This window comes from Saccopteryx bilineata, chromosome 6 (genome assembly GCF_036850765.1).
Source record: "Saccopteryx bilineata isolate mSacBil1 chromosome 6, mSacBil1_pri_phased_curated, whole genome shotgun sequence".
Taxonomy (NCBI): domain Eukaryota; kingdom Metazoa; phylum Chordata; class Mammalia; order Chiroptera; family Emballonuridae; genus Saccopteryx; species Saccopteryx bilineata.
The window spans coordinates 207,512,153-207,524,629 of NC_089495.1; the positions used below are offsets into that span (position 1 = coordinate 207,512,153).

The 12,477-nt window shown below is 42.9% G+C and overlaps 1 protein-coding gene across 5 annotated transcripts in view; it reads right to left on the reverse strand.

The window, feature by feature from the left end:
• LOC136308198 (zinc finger protein 585A-like) overlaps positions 1–12,477 on the reverse strand; it is a 126,949-nt gene that overhangs the window by 27,919 nt on the left and 86,553 nt on the right. For 2 of the 5 annotated variants that reach the window (XM_066235416.1, XM_066235419.1), the window contains exon 1: positions 1,181–1,242. The exons of the other annotated variants lie outside the window; for them this stretch is intronic. The gene's annotated coding sequence lies outside the window, so the exon portion shown is untranslated. Of the gene's footprint in view, positions 1–1,180; positions 1,243–12,477 lie in introns of those variants that run through there. 5 annotated transcript variants of the gene reach the window in all.

Sequence of the window (12,477 nt, forward strand, 5' to 3'; positions counted from 1 at the left end):
CTCACCGACTTGGGCCAGTCACCCCCAGAAAAACAAGCAAAAACATCCAGAACTCTATATTCACAATCAGTCCGGGGTTCCCACAACCATTCACACACGCATGGCCCATGTAGATGTCCCCTTACCAAAAGCAGGGGGGCTATATAGTCGACTCTGCACCCCCACCCACCACAGGGAATGCCTGTCTATTTAGCTCTGGTTGAACTCATGTGCCCAGAGCCCAAATAAACCTCGGGGAAGCACGTCTACAGTAACCTCCCTATGTGCATTGTATGGCCCAGAACCATCCCAACTCCTAAAAATGACATGAGCCTGTCTGACCGGGTGGTGGCGCGGTGGATAGAGCGTTGGACTGGGATGTGGAGGGACCCGGGTTCGAGACCCTGAGGTCGCCAGCTTGAGCGCGGGCTCGTCTGGCTTGGGCAGAAAGCTAGCCGGCTTGGACCCAGGCTCGCTGGCTCCGGCAGGGGGTTGCTCGGTCTGCTGAGGGCCCGTGGACAGGGCGCATGTGAGAGAGCAATCAATGAACAACTGAAAAGTCGCAGCGCCCAACGAAAAGCTGATGATTGATGCTTCTCATCTCTCCTTTCCTGTCCGTCTGTCCCTCTCTCTGACTCTCAAAAAAAAAAAAAAAAAATGACATGAGCCTGACTAGACTGTGGCACACTGGATAGGGCGTCGGACTGGGACGCAGATTCAAAAGTAGGAGGTCACCAGCTTGAGCGCGGACTCATCTGGTTTGAGCAAAGCTCACCAGCTTGGACCCAAGAAAGCTGGCTAGAACAAGGGGTCACTCAGTCTACTTTAGCCCCAAAGTCAAGGAACATATGAGAAAGCAATCAATGAACAACTAAGGTCCCGCAACAAAAAATTGATGCTTCTCATCTCCCTCCCTTCTATCCGTCTCTCTGTCTCTCTCTGTCTGGGTCACACAAAAATTATATGAGAATTTCAGCTCAACCGCTCCAGCGGGAGACGGAAGGATCTCTGTAGGACCCTCAACTCACGTCTTCTGAGCAACCTAATTCGCATCCCATTTCCTTGCCACTAAATACGTCTCGGCCGGTCTCTGCTCCAGAAATGAAACCTCCCGCACTTCCCGTTCCATCTACTGCACACCAGCCTCACTCATCCCGGGTCCAACCCACCAGCTCCCACCACGGCTCCTAACCCTACTCACCGCCGCTCTTGTCCCCTCCTTCAAGCAAAGTACGCGATCCGGGCAGTCGAGCGTAAGGGAACCAGCAGCAGAGGTCCACGTGATCTGCGGGGGGAGGGGGGGTCACCTGAGCAAGAACTACCATTCCCAGAATCCCTAGAGGCTGTGCCGCCTTTCGGCTGTTACACAGCGAACTCGAAACCACGACTTTAATATATATTCACATTGTCTTGTATAATGACAGTCGACCTGTATTTTACATTTTTTAAAATTAATTTTAGAGAGAGAGCGTGGAAAGCAGAGAGAGAGAGAGAGAAACATGGATTTGTCGCCCCACGTACTGATGCAATCCTTGGTTCATTCTTGTATGCACCTAACTGGGAATCAAAACTGCAATCTTAGCATATTGCACGATGCTCTAACCAAGTGAACAAACCGGCCAGCTCTACCCATCTCTCTGCTTAACATGCACAATATAAATTACATAATTCTGGAAAGCAGTCTGTTCCCATGGTTTCAATTGGAAACACTACAGTTCCCAGGAGCCTCGGCTGCAGCATCTCCTGAAGTTTTCCTGTCCGAGGGCCCTCGCGGTGGTCTAGATCAGGGGTCCCCAATCTTTTTACACAGGGGGCCAGTTCACTGTCCCTCAGACCGTTGGAGGGCCGGACTATAAAAAAAAACTATGAACAAATCCCTATGCACAGTGCACATATCTTATTTTAAAGTAAAAAAACCAAACGAGAGCAAATACAATATTTAAAATAAAGAACAAGTAAATTTAAATAAACAAACTGAACAGTATTTCAGTGGGAACTGTGCTCCTCTCACTGACCACCAATGAAAGAGTTGCCCCTTCCGGAATTGCAGCGGGGGCGGATAAATGGCCTCAGGGGGCCATAGTTTGGGGACCCCTGGTCTAGATAGAAGACAGTTCCGGTTTCTGAGTCCAGCTGCTCTAGCGCACAGGCTGCTTGGCTGTTCTGCGCTTTGGCGTATTTTTACCTCCACGAAACGTAGCTAAACTCACTGTGTTTAAAGCCGGTTAAACTTAGGTGAGTGACATCTAAGTGTGGCTCCGTGCTACTGGGCAGCCCCACGTTACTAGCAGGAAAACCACCCTTCACCCCACTGTGGATGCTGTGCACTGGATTTCCTCTCTCCAAGTCAGCTGGTGGTAGAGAAATGCAGGACGGCTTAACAACACAGTACAGGACACGATGTGAAAACTGAAATGGAACGAGGGAAAGCCAGGTTCCCACAATTATAATGAGACTCCTCTCTCCTACCCATCCTGCCACGTGATGGAGCTGCATGAAGTGTTTCCTGAGATGGACAGGGAAGCTCTCAGGAGGGTCTAAGCACGGAGGTGACTGGACCTGGCCCTTGCCCACCATTCCATCCTCATCTCTGGATTCTCCTACTCAAGTAGACAGTTCTACCCTCCTAGACCTCACATTTCCTCCTCAAAATAAACTCCTGCCTGCCTCTCTCTCCACCCGTCCCCATGTTTATTTAGGGGACTCACCCTCCCTGAGCTGTAGGTTCAGATTTCCTCCAGGAAGTGTCCTCTGACCTGATATGAATTTACTTGATTGTTGCAGGAAAGCCAAAGCACCCAATGACCTTTTGTTTTTGTTTTAATTCTGAGGAAGTGAAGGTCGAGAGTAAGCATTCCTGACTGATCGCAGTCGCGTCCAGGGAAGGCCCAAGAACGAGGTGCTTGGCCCAACTGGAGCTTTCTGCGGATCTGGAATCAGATGATGGTGTGCTGTTATGTCTTAGAAAGGACAAGAGAAATCTAATGAGTTTTGCAAAACTAAATAAAGTTATATACTGTATTTTGCTTGTAAATTTCTTATGCAAGATGACATATTTCTGCTTAATAAATTGGATAGCTTAGTTCTTTAAGGCACCTCAATCCTGGAGAGATTGGGGTCCTCCACTTGCAGTATTGTTGCTGCCTCATTCATTTGCAGCTGCTCTTCATTAAAAACACTTCATCACCAGAGAACATTTCCCAAAGCTCTTACCATTCTATTGTGTCCTAGTCTGTTAAGCTCTGTCACTTAAGAGACTGTGATCTTTCTGAGGAATGCACCATCTACTGTGGCACTGCTACCTTACATGTCCAAAATAAACCCTGAAAACATTATTCTCTGAAGAATTAATAATTCGATGGATGGATAAATGGATGGTAGATGGATGGATGGATGGATGGATGGAAGATAACTTCATGGAAAAGACTCAAGGACTTCAGCCAATTGCCACCTTCTGTTGGGGGATGGCTGTGTGTTCAGAGATGAGGTGGCATATTTGTAGCAGATGGTGGCTTTAATTGTTCTTCCTATGGAAACAGTCAAACCATTCCAGTTCTTCCCGATACCACATGTCCAACTTCTCTTCCAGCATTCCAATGAAGATCATGAAGAAAATCACTCGCTGGACTCTGTTCAACTATTACAACTCTTTTGCCTGGAACCAGAGTCTCCGGGCAGCCCTGCACCCTGCTAACATGCCCGCGGGTCTTCCTGGGAGACAGCCGTGGGCGTTTTGAGTAGCTGTGCTCTCCTGAAATCTTTATTCCCGCACTCCCTTTCTGTTACTCCTTTCTGGGTACTTTTATGTTGAAGACACCAAAATGTGCAGGCAGTATTTCTTGGGAAGTTTCCACCTTTATACACACCCATGTTTCCCAGGTCTACCAACACCTCTCTCTGCTTCATTTGCCAATCTGCTATCACCTGAATTTATTTCCAGTTTACTTGTAGATTTCACTGAGAGCCTAAGGTTCTCCCCCTGGAAATCATGAATAAATAAACACTCCTTAAAGTTGAATACAGGATCTTGTATGTATATGCATGTGTGCGTTTCTCTGTAAGGACACTTAACATTTTTTCCGAGTCTCCATAAAATTTATTATTGTGACAAAAACAGAGAGAGGGATATATAGGCAGAGACAGATAGAAAGGGAGAGATGAGAAGCATCAATTCATTCCTGCACCTCACTTGTTCATTGATTGCTTTCCAATATGTCGAACTGTCATATTGAGCTATTTGGGCTCAAAGGGAGAGGGAATAGAAAAGGCTGTGACCAAATCCCCAGGCCTTTGTTTGTTTGTTTTTACAGAGACAGAGAGTGAGTCAGAGAGAGGAATAGACAGGGACAGACAGGAACGGAGAGAGATGAGAAGCATCAATTATTAGTTTTTCATTGCGCGTTGCAACACCTTAGTTGTTCATTGATTGCTTTCTCATATGTGCCTTGACCAGGGGCCTTCAGCAGACCAAATAACCCCTTGCTGGAGTCAGCGACCTTGGGTTCAACTGGTGGGCTTTTGCTTAAACCGGATGAGACCACGCTCAAGCTGGCAACCACGGGGGTCTCGAACCTGAGTCCTCTGCATCCCAGTCCAACGCTCTATCCACTGCACCACCACCTGATCAGGCTCACCAGGCCTTTCGACTAAAAAACCAAAACTTGTGTATTAATCAGCTATCTAGGAGAAATTAATAGGATGTTCTGTCTAAGCAGGACCCTAGGAGAGTTGAGGAGACTTGTCATTGAAGCTGTATTTATGGGTGTTTAAACCCATGAGTACCAAACAGGCCTAAATACTGATTCATAATGGGAAGAGTGGTCACAACTAAAGGATCTGCACTTAGAATATAAAAGTCTAAAGAGAGTGTACCAATAAAGGGTCCGTGAAAATCCAAGACTGTCGGGAGCCGATCAACGACTGCTGGCTGACAAGGTCACAGCAGAAGAAGACCCACAATTGCTGGCTGACAAGGTCACAGCAGAAGAAAATCAAAAACTGCTGATTGACAAAGTCACAGCAGAGAAGACCAATGGCTGCGGGTTGACGAAGTCACCCAAAGGAGAGACACAACGATACTTACCTCTTTGACTTTTTGAATTAATCTGGCCTTATATCCCCCCCCCCCCTTTTCTGGGTGTGTGCTATTATTTATGGCGCAGGGATAATAGTACCGTGCTTTCCCTGTAGATTCGTAGTAATTTCTTTGGAAATGAGACAGAGGGTGTGAGTTCCACAGAAAAGCCTGTAAGCCCCTTGAACTGGGCTCATAAACATAAGAGGCTGGCTATGATATCCCTCATGAAGGGTTAAGTTTGTAGGAGAATTTCTTCTTCTTAATCATGTTAGAAAGAATAGATTGTGACTTGTGAATGGGTAGGAGGCAGTGGCTGTGCACAGAGCACCTTTTGGCCTTCATTTAATTCATCATTTTTCCTCCCTAGCCTTTTCATGTGATAGAGTAGAGAAACATTCCTTTCTTCTTGCTTACCTGACCTGCAGATGGTGGAACACTCTGAGAAGAATATAGTTAGAACTTAACTAGTGTGTGAATATAGTAAATAAATAAAATTTGACTAGACAATAGGATCTTAGGTAAGGTGTAGTGGAATGGCCCTGTTGCGTGGCCTGGGATGGGAACGCAGTCAGCAAGAAAAGAATGTTTTGCTAAGAGACTTGTTTTATGACTGAAGGTAGTTCCTGGGCTTTCTCAGTGAGACATTCTCATGAGATTTATGTCCTTTCCAAGATTTTTCTTTCAGATAATGAGAGGAATGTGGGGGGATCCATAGAAGCAATAGCAATTAATGTCTTCTGAAATTATGTTTCTCTAAACTATCTTGCGAGTGCACTCTATATAGCTCTAAGTAAAAGCTACTCTTAATGTTATGTCAATTTCTTAATGGGCAAGCCTTTTGTTATCTTGTGAGAAAAAAGTTAGGATACTGCATAAACTCAAGGCCATTTGCCTGAGCAAGCTGTGGTCCTTTGCTAGTCCTTAATGATTTCGTCTGCTAATCTCTCTCTGCCCCTTGACTCACAACAACAGTAAAGTAGAGTTATTAGTTAGTACTAATCCTTTAAAAAGCTTTTACCGATGTTGTTATCGCTATTCAAGTTATTTTATAGTTGTACTTTGAGTGATTTGCCACCTGATTTGTAGTTTATACATATAAATTAACTGTTATCTGGAAATATGTAAACATAGTGAAACAAAAGCAATGATTAATACCATGTAATTGTAACAGTGTGTGTTTTTAAAAAGGAAGCTATCCTAGCATTTGGCAGAGATGCCTGGCAGTAAATGCTAACTAGAGAATAAAGAGAAACAAAAGAATTCGGCTCTCTCACTCGATTTCGCCGAGGCCATCTCTTCCTGTGGGACCCCTGGATCCCCCCCAGGGCTGGACCCCGGCATTTGGAGCCCGAAACAGGGACCCACAGCTAAGCCATACTGAGTCTAAAGACAGAAGACTCTTTATAGAAGTCATTAAGTATATCATTAAATATACACTTTCCCTAAAAGGAGTTAATGTTTCCCCTCAACAAGTAGCTTGTTTTCTGCATTTCGTACAAGAATGTTCTCCATGGTTTCCAAATGAGGGAACGCTGAGCCTCGAGACATGGGCTAAGGTCGGAGAAGATTTAAAACTTTACTATGAGCTACATGGACCAGAAAGGGTCCCAGTTGATACATTTGCTTTATGGAGCTTGATTAAAGATGTCTTAGATCCAGAACATGAGATGCATAAATTTTCTAAGACAACTGCTCCTCCAAAAGAAGAGACTCCATTAATTAGAAATAGAAGGCAGTCTCAAGATAGTACAGATTATGGTATGGCCTCGTTAAAATTAAGTAAACATCAGGATGATGGTGAAGATCATTTATCGCCATCTGATGAGGCTGAATTAGAAGATGAGGCAGCTAAATATAATAGAGATAATGAGGATTGGGATTCAAAAACAGTCTTGCCCATATTATATCCCCCCAAGACTGACAAAAAAGATAAAAATAAGGTTATTAATATGTCTTTGCCTCTACCAGTACAATCACCAGATGTTAATGAAAAGAAAAAATCATCGCCTGACCTGTGGTGGCGCAGTGGATAAAGTGTCGACCTGGAAATGCTGAGGTCACTGGTTCAAAACCCTGGGCTTGCCTGGTCAAGGCACATATGGGAGTTGATGCTTCCAGCTCCTCCCCCCTTCTCTCTCTCTTTCTGTGTCTCTCTACCTCTCTCTCTCCTCTCTAAAAATGAATAAAAAAAAAAAAGAAGGAAAAAATCATCAGGGTTAACAGGATTGCAGAAGGCAATTCAAGCTTCTTGCGACCAAGGGGAAACTGATTTGGCATTATGTTTTCCTGTGGCTGTGGCTGGTGAATTTGATGATGAGGGGGTTCCTTCATGGGAGCCACTTCCTTATAAATTATTGAAGGAGTTAAAAATGGCTTGCAGTCAATATGGACCCACCTTTCCTTATACGTCCTTGGTGGAAACAGTTTCTCATAATTGGATAACTCCTTATGATTGGAAACAAGTCGCTAAAGCCTGTTTATCTGGAGAAAATTACCTGCTATGGAAGGCAAAATATGAGAAGCAAGCCTCTTGTGGGGTTGAAATGGAGGGATTTCAGCTGTCGGTTGTAACAGCTATTAGAATTTAAGAATGATTAGAAGACTGAGATGAATTTTAAAGTTGTGTTATGATCTGATTTTCTTTAGTAAATAGAAAAACTTAAGAGTTTGGAAAAATTACAGTTTTTTTCTGTTCTCTTCTTTCTCTCAACTCATTTTATTTCTTTCCTGTTCTATGCCTGAAAAGAAGGCAAAGGGAACACCTGTTTGGATATTGCTAAACAGAATCTCATAAATGGCCGTTCTTGAAACTTTTCAAGAGAGAGTTCTGTTTGGTTTCTATCCTTAATGTTCCAATCAAAATAGCCCTGTGTAGAGATCAAGCAGGCCATATTCTAATCTCTAAAATCCCGGGTTTCTCTCTGATTTGTCTGCTTTGTCTGATTCTTGTTTGTGTTTGGTCTTTGTTTAATGTTGTCTAAATGTGATTTTTTTAAGTTCTTGCTTGCAAAAATTGAATATGCCGGCTCTAATATTATAAAAATATCATCCTTACAAATTTAAAATTTTAATTGAAACAAGTAAAGCGCACTCATTTAAATTTAAATAGTATGAAATATGAATCCTAAAGACTTGTTGATTTTGACTAAACTGCTTTAAGCTTCAGGCTGCTTGCTGCCGCTGCAGAGCATGAAGCAGAGTAGATTTACCTAACAAAGGTCTAGGTTTTTTTAATATAGAAAAATAATAAAAGTCACACAGCCTGACCTGTGGTGGCGCAGTGGATAAAGCATCAACCTGGAAATGCTGAGGTTGCCGGTTCGAAACCCTAGGCTTGCCTGGTTAAGGCACATATGGGAGTTGATGCTTCCAGCTCCTCTCCCCTGTCTCTCTCTCTCTCTGTCTCTCTCTCTCCCTCTCTCTCCTCTCTAAAATGAATAAAATAAAAAATAAAAAAAAAAAATAAATGGTACTTATTTTGACCTGTGGTGGCGCAGTGGATAAAGCATCGACCTGGAAATGCTGAGGTCGCTGGTTCAAAACCCTGGGCTTGCCTGGTCAAGGCACATATGGGAGTTGATGCTTTCAGCTCCTCCCCCTGTCTCTCTCTCCTCTCCCTCTCTCTCTCTCTGTCTCTCTCTATCCCTCTCTCTCTCCTCTCTAAAATGAATAAAAAAAAAAAAAAAGTCACACTAAAATTTTCCAGCTTTAATGTATTCTTTAAATTACCTGTTAATCAATGGAGTAGAAATGTTTTTATGAATATAGGAAACTCGTATACTGAAACTCCTGCAAATCTTCTTTATCATGCTTCTTACTTTAAAAAATTTCTTTTGAATGCTGATATACAGGATTATTCAACAGCTGAGAGACGCTGGAGTCCTACAGGAAATGCTGAACCTGTTTCTCCTGCAAACTTTTACTCTCTTTTGTTTGATCCAGCTAATAACGATGTTTTGTCTTTTTCCAAATAGCTCCAAATATATGGAAAAGATTTATATAGGCAAATAAGAACTCTTAAACCCCCAACAAAAATCTGAGCAAGAGTGAAAGAAAAGATCATTTAAAAACTCTAAATGACTATCAAAAATTATTGGGAGACATTAATTGGATTAGACCCTATTTGAAATTAACTACAGCAGAGCTTAAGCCATTGTTTGATATTTTGAGAGGAGATGCTGATCCAACTTCTCCTCGAGAGCTCACAGAAGAAGTGGCAAAAGCTCTTAGAAAAATAGAAGTAATTAATAATCAACATTTAGTCAGAGTTATTATAGAGGAACCATGGCAGCTTGTGATTTTAGCCACTGAACACACTCCTACCGGATGTTTGTGGCAGAATGGCCCTCTAGAGTGGCTTCACTTACCTGTCTCTCACAAGAAAGTTATTATGCCCTATACTGATTTGGTGGCTACTCTTATAATTAAAGGAAGAAACTGCAGCAGAGAGTTGTTTGGTAAAGAAATGATGGAAGTCATTGTTCCTTATAATAAGGATCAATTTCAAGCATTATTACAGCTAAATTCAGAATGGCAAATTGCTTTTAGTAATTTTACAGGGCAGGTTTTATTTCATCTTCCTGCTCACCCACTGCTGCAATTTCTAAAAAGACAATCAGTCATTTTTCCCACTAAGACTTCTAGAAATCCGCTGCCGCCACCAGCCGCACTGGTTTTTACTGATGGCTCATCTAATGGTAAAGCTGTAACAATTATAGGGGATGAGCATATTATCACTAAAACTCAGGAGAAATCAGCGCAAAAAACAGAAATTATTGCTGTTATAACAGCATTTCAAAAATTGGAACATGTTCCCTTTAATTTGTTCACTGATTCACAGTATATAGTTAAAATGTTTCCTCACATTGAAACTGCTTCTTTGCCACATCATCTAACCACTATTTTTTTCACTTTTAAACAGCCTACAAAAGCAGATTCATTGCAGAACTCTCCCTTTCTTTATCGGCCACATTCGCTCTCACACTTCTATTCCAGGACCACTACACGAAGGAAATTGTCTTGCTGATTTTCTTACACAGCAGAAAGCAGTGTTTACAGCAGTAGAAGAAGCTAAACTTTCCCATGCTTTACATCACCAGAATGCATCCGCACTCCGATGGCGTAAGGTCGGTGGATAATGGGGGATGGTCATGTGGGGAACTCAGAACCGCCCACTTTGGCTAGGACCGCCCACAATCAAGCCTGCCAGAGGAAGCTTCCCAGGAACCGTTTGGAGGAGAGTGATCGTCTGCCAGCCAGTGAAATTTCACCACGTCATAGTAGCTCCACTTCCCTAGAGGGACCCTTTAAATATCTCCCACGGGGTTTAATCCATGCAACTTCCCTGACCTCCATCTTTTCTTCCATCTTTTTTTCCTCGGGGCCAGTTAACCTTGCCGGGCAGGATGCACGCTCTGCACTCAATAAAGCCTTTTGCTATTCCACACTTTGTGGCTCTGGCCCATTCCTTCCTTCTCAGTGGGGAAAAATACCTTACAAATGGCAGTTTCAACTATTTCGTGAAGCTGCTCGAGCTATCGTGCGTAGCTGTAACACTTGCCCTACTCACTTTTCTAATCGTAGTTTTGGAGTTAACCCACGAGGACTCCAACCCAATGACCTTTGGCAGATGGATGTCTGTCATATTCCATCTTTTGGCAATCTTTGCTATGTACATGTTTGTGTTGACACCTTTTCAAATGTTGTTGCTTGTACTGCACGAACTGGAGAGGCCTTTAAGGATGTAGTACAACATCTTTTTCACTGCTTTGCTATTCTAGGAGTGCCAAAGGCTATTAAAACTGATAATGCTCCAGCATATACATCAGCTGCCTTTAAAAGGTTTTGTGTCGGGAGCCGATCAATGAATGCTGGTTGACAAGGTCACAGTAGGAGAAGACCCACAACTGCTGGCTGACAAGGTCACAGCAGGAGAAGACCCACAACTGCTGGCTGACAAGGTCACAGCAGAAGAAGATCAAAAACTGCTGATTGACAAAGTCACAGCAGAGAAGACCAATGGCTGCGGGGTGACAAAGTCACCACAAAAGAAAGGCATGATACTTCCCCCTTTGACTTTTTTTTTTTTTTTTAACAGAGACAGAGAGTGAGTCAGAGAGAGGGATAGACAGGGACAGGCAGGAATGGAGAGAGATGAGAAGCATCAATCATTAGTTTTTCATTGCACGTTGCAACACCTTAGTTGTTCATTGATTGCTTTCTCATGTGCCTTGACCGTGGGCCTTCAGCAGACCAAGTAACCCCTTGCTGGAGCCAGCGACCTTGGTTTCAAGCTGGTGGGCTTTTGCTCAAACCAGATGAGCCCGCGCTCAAGCTGGTGACCTCGGGGTCTCGAACCTGGGTCTTCCGCATCCCAGTTCGACGCTCTATCCACTGCGCCACTGCCTGGTCAAGCCCCCTTTGACTTTTTGAATTAATCTGGCCTTATATCCCCCCTTTTTCTGGGTGTGTGCTATTATTTGTGGCACAGGGATAATAGTACCGTGCTTTCCCTGTAGATTTGTAGTAACTTCTTTGGAAATAAGACAGAAGGTGTAAGTTCCACAGAAAAGCCTGTAAGCCCCTTGAACTGGGCTCATAAATATAAGAGGCTGGCGATGATATCCCTCATAAAGGGTTAAGTTTGTAGGAGAATTTCTTCTTATTAATCATATTAGAAAGAATAAAGTTAGAACTTAACTAGTATATGGATATAGTAAGTAAATAAAGTTTAACTAGACATTAGAATCTTAGGTAAGGTGTAGTGGAGTGGCCTGTTGCGTGGCCTTGGATAGGAGTGCAGCTGGCTAGTAAAGAATGTTTTGTTAAAAGACTTGTTTTGTCACTGAAGGCAGTTGCTGGGTTTTTCTCAGTAAAACATTCTTATAAGATTTTTGTATTTTCCAAGAATAAGGAAAGGAATGTAGTGGAATTCATAGCAGCAATAGCAATTAATGCCTTCTGATATTATGTTGCTACTAGCTATCTTGCAGGTGCACTCTATGTATTTTTAAGTAAAAGTTACTCTTAATGCTATGTTAGTTTCTTAAATAGCAAGCCTTTTGTAGTCTTGTGAAAAAATTAGGACACTGCATGAACTCAAGGCCATTTGCCTGAGCAAGCGGTGGTCCTTTGCTAGTCCTTGATGATTTCGTCTGTTAATCTCTCTCTCTGAGCCCTTGACTCACAACAACAGTAAAGTAGAGTTATTAATTAGTACTAATCTTTTAGAAGTTTGTACCACCTGATTTATAGCTTATAGATATGAATTAACTGTTATCTGGAAATACGTAACCATAGTGAAACAAAATACCATGTGATTGTAACTTAGTGTGTGTGCATAAAAAGAAAGCTAGACCAGCATTTGGCGGAGATGCCTGGCAGTAAATGCTAACTGGAGAATAAAGAGAAAGAAAAGAATT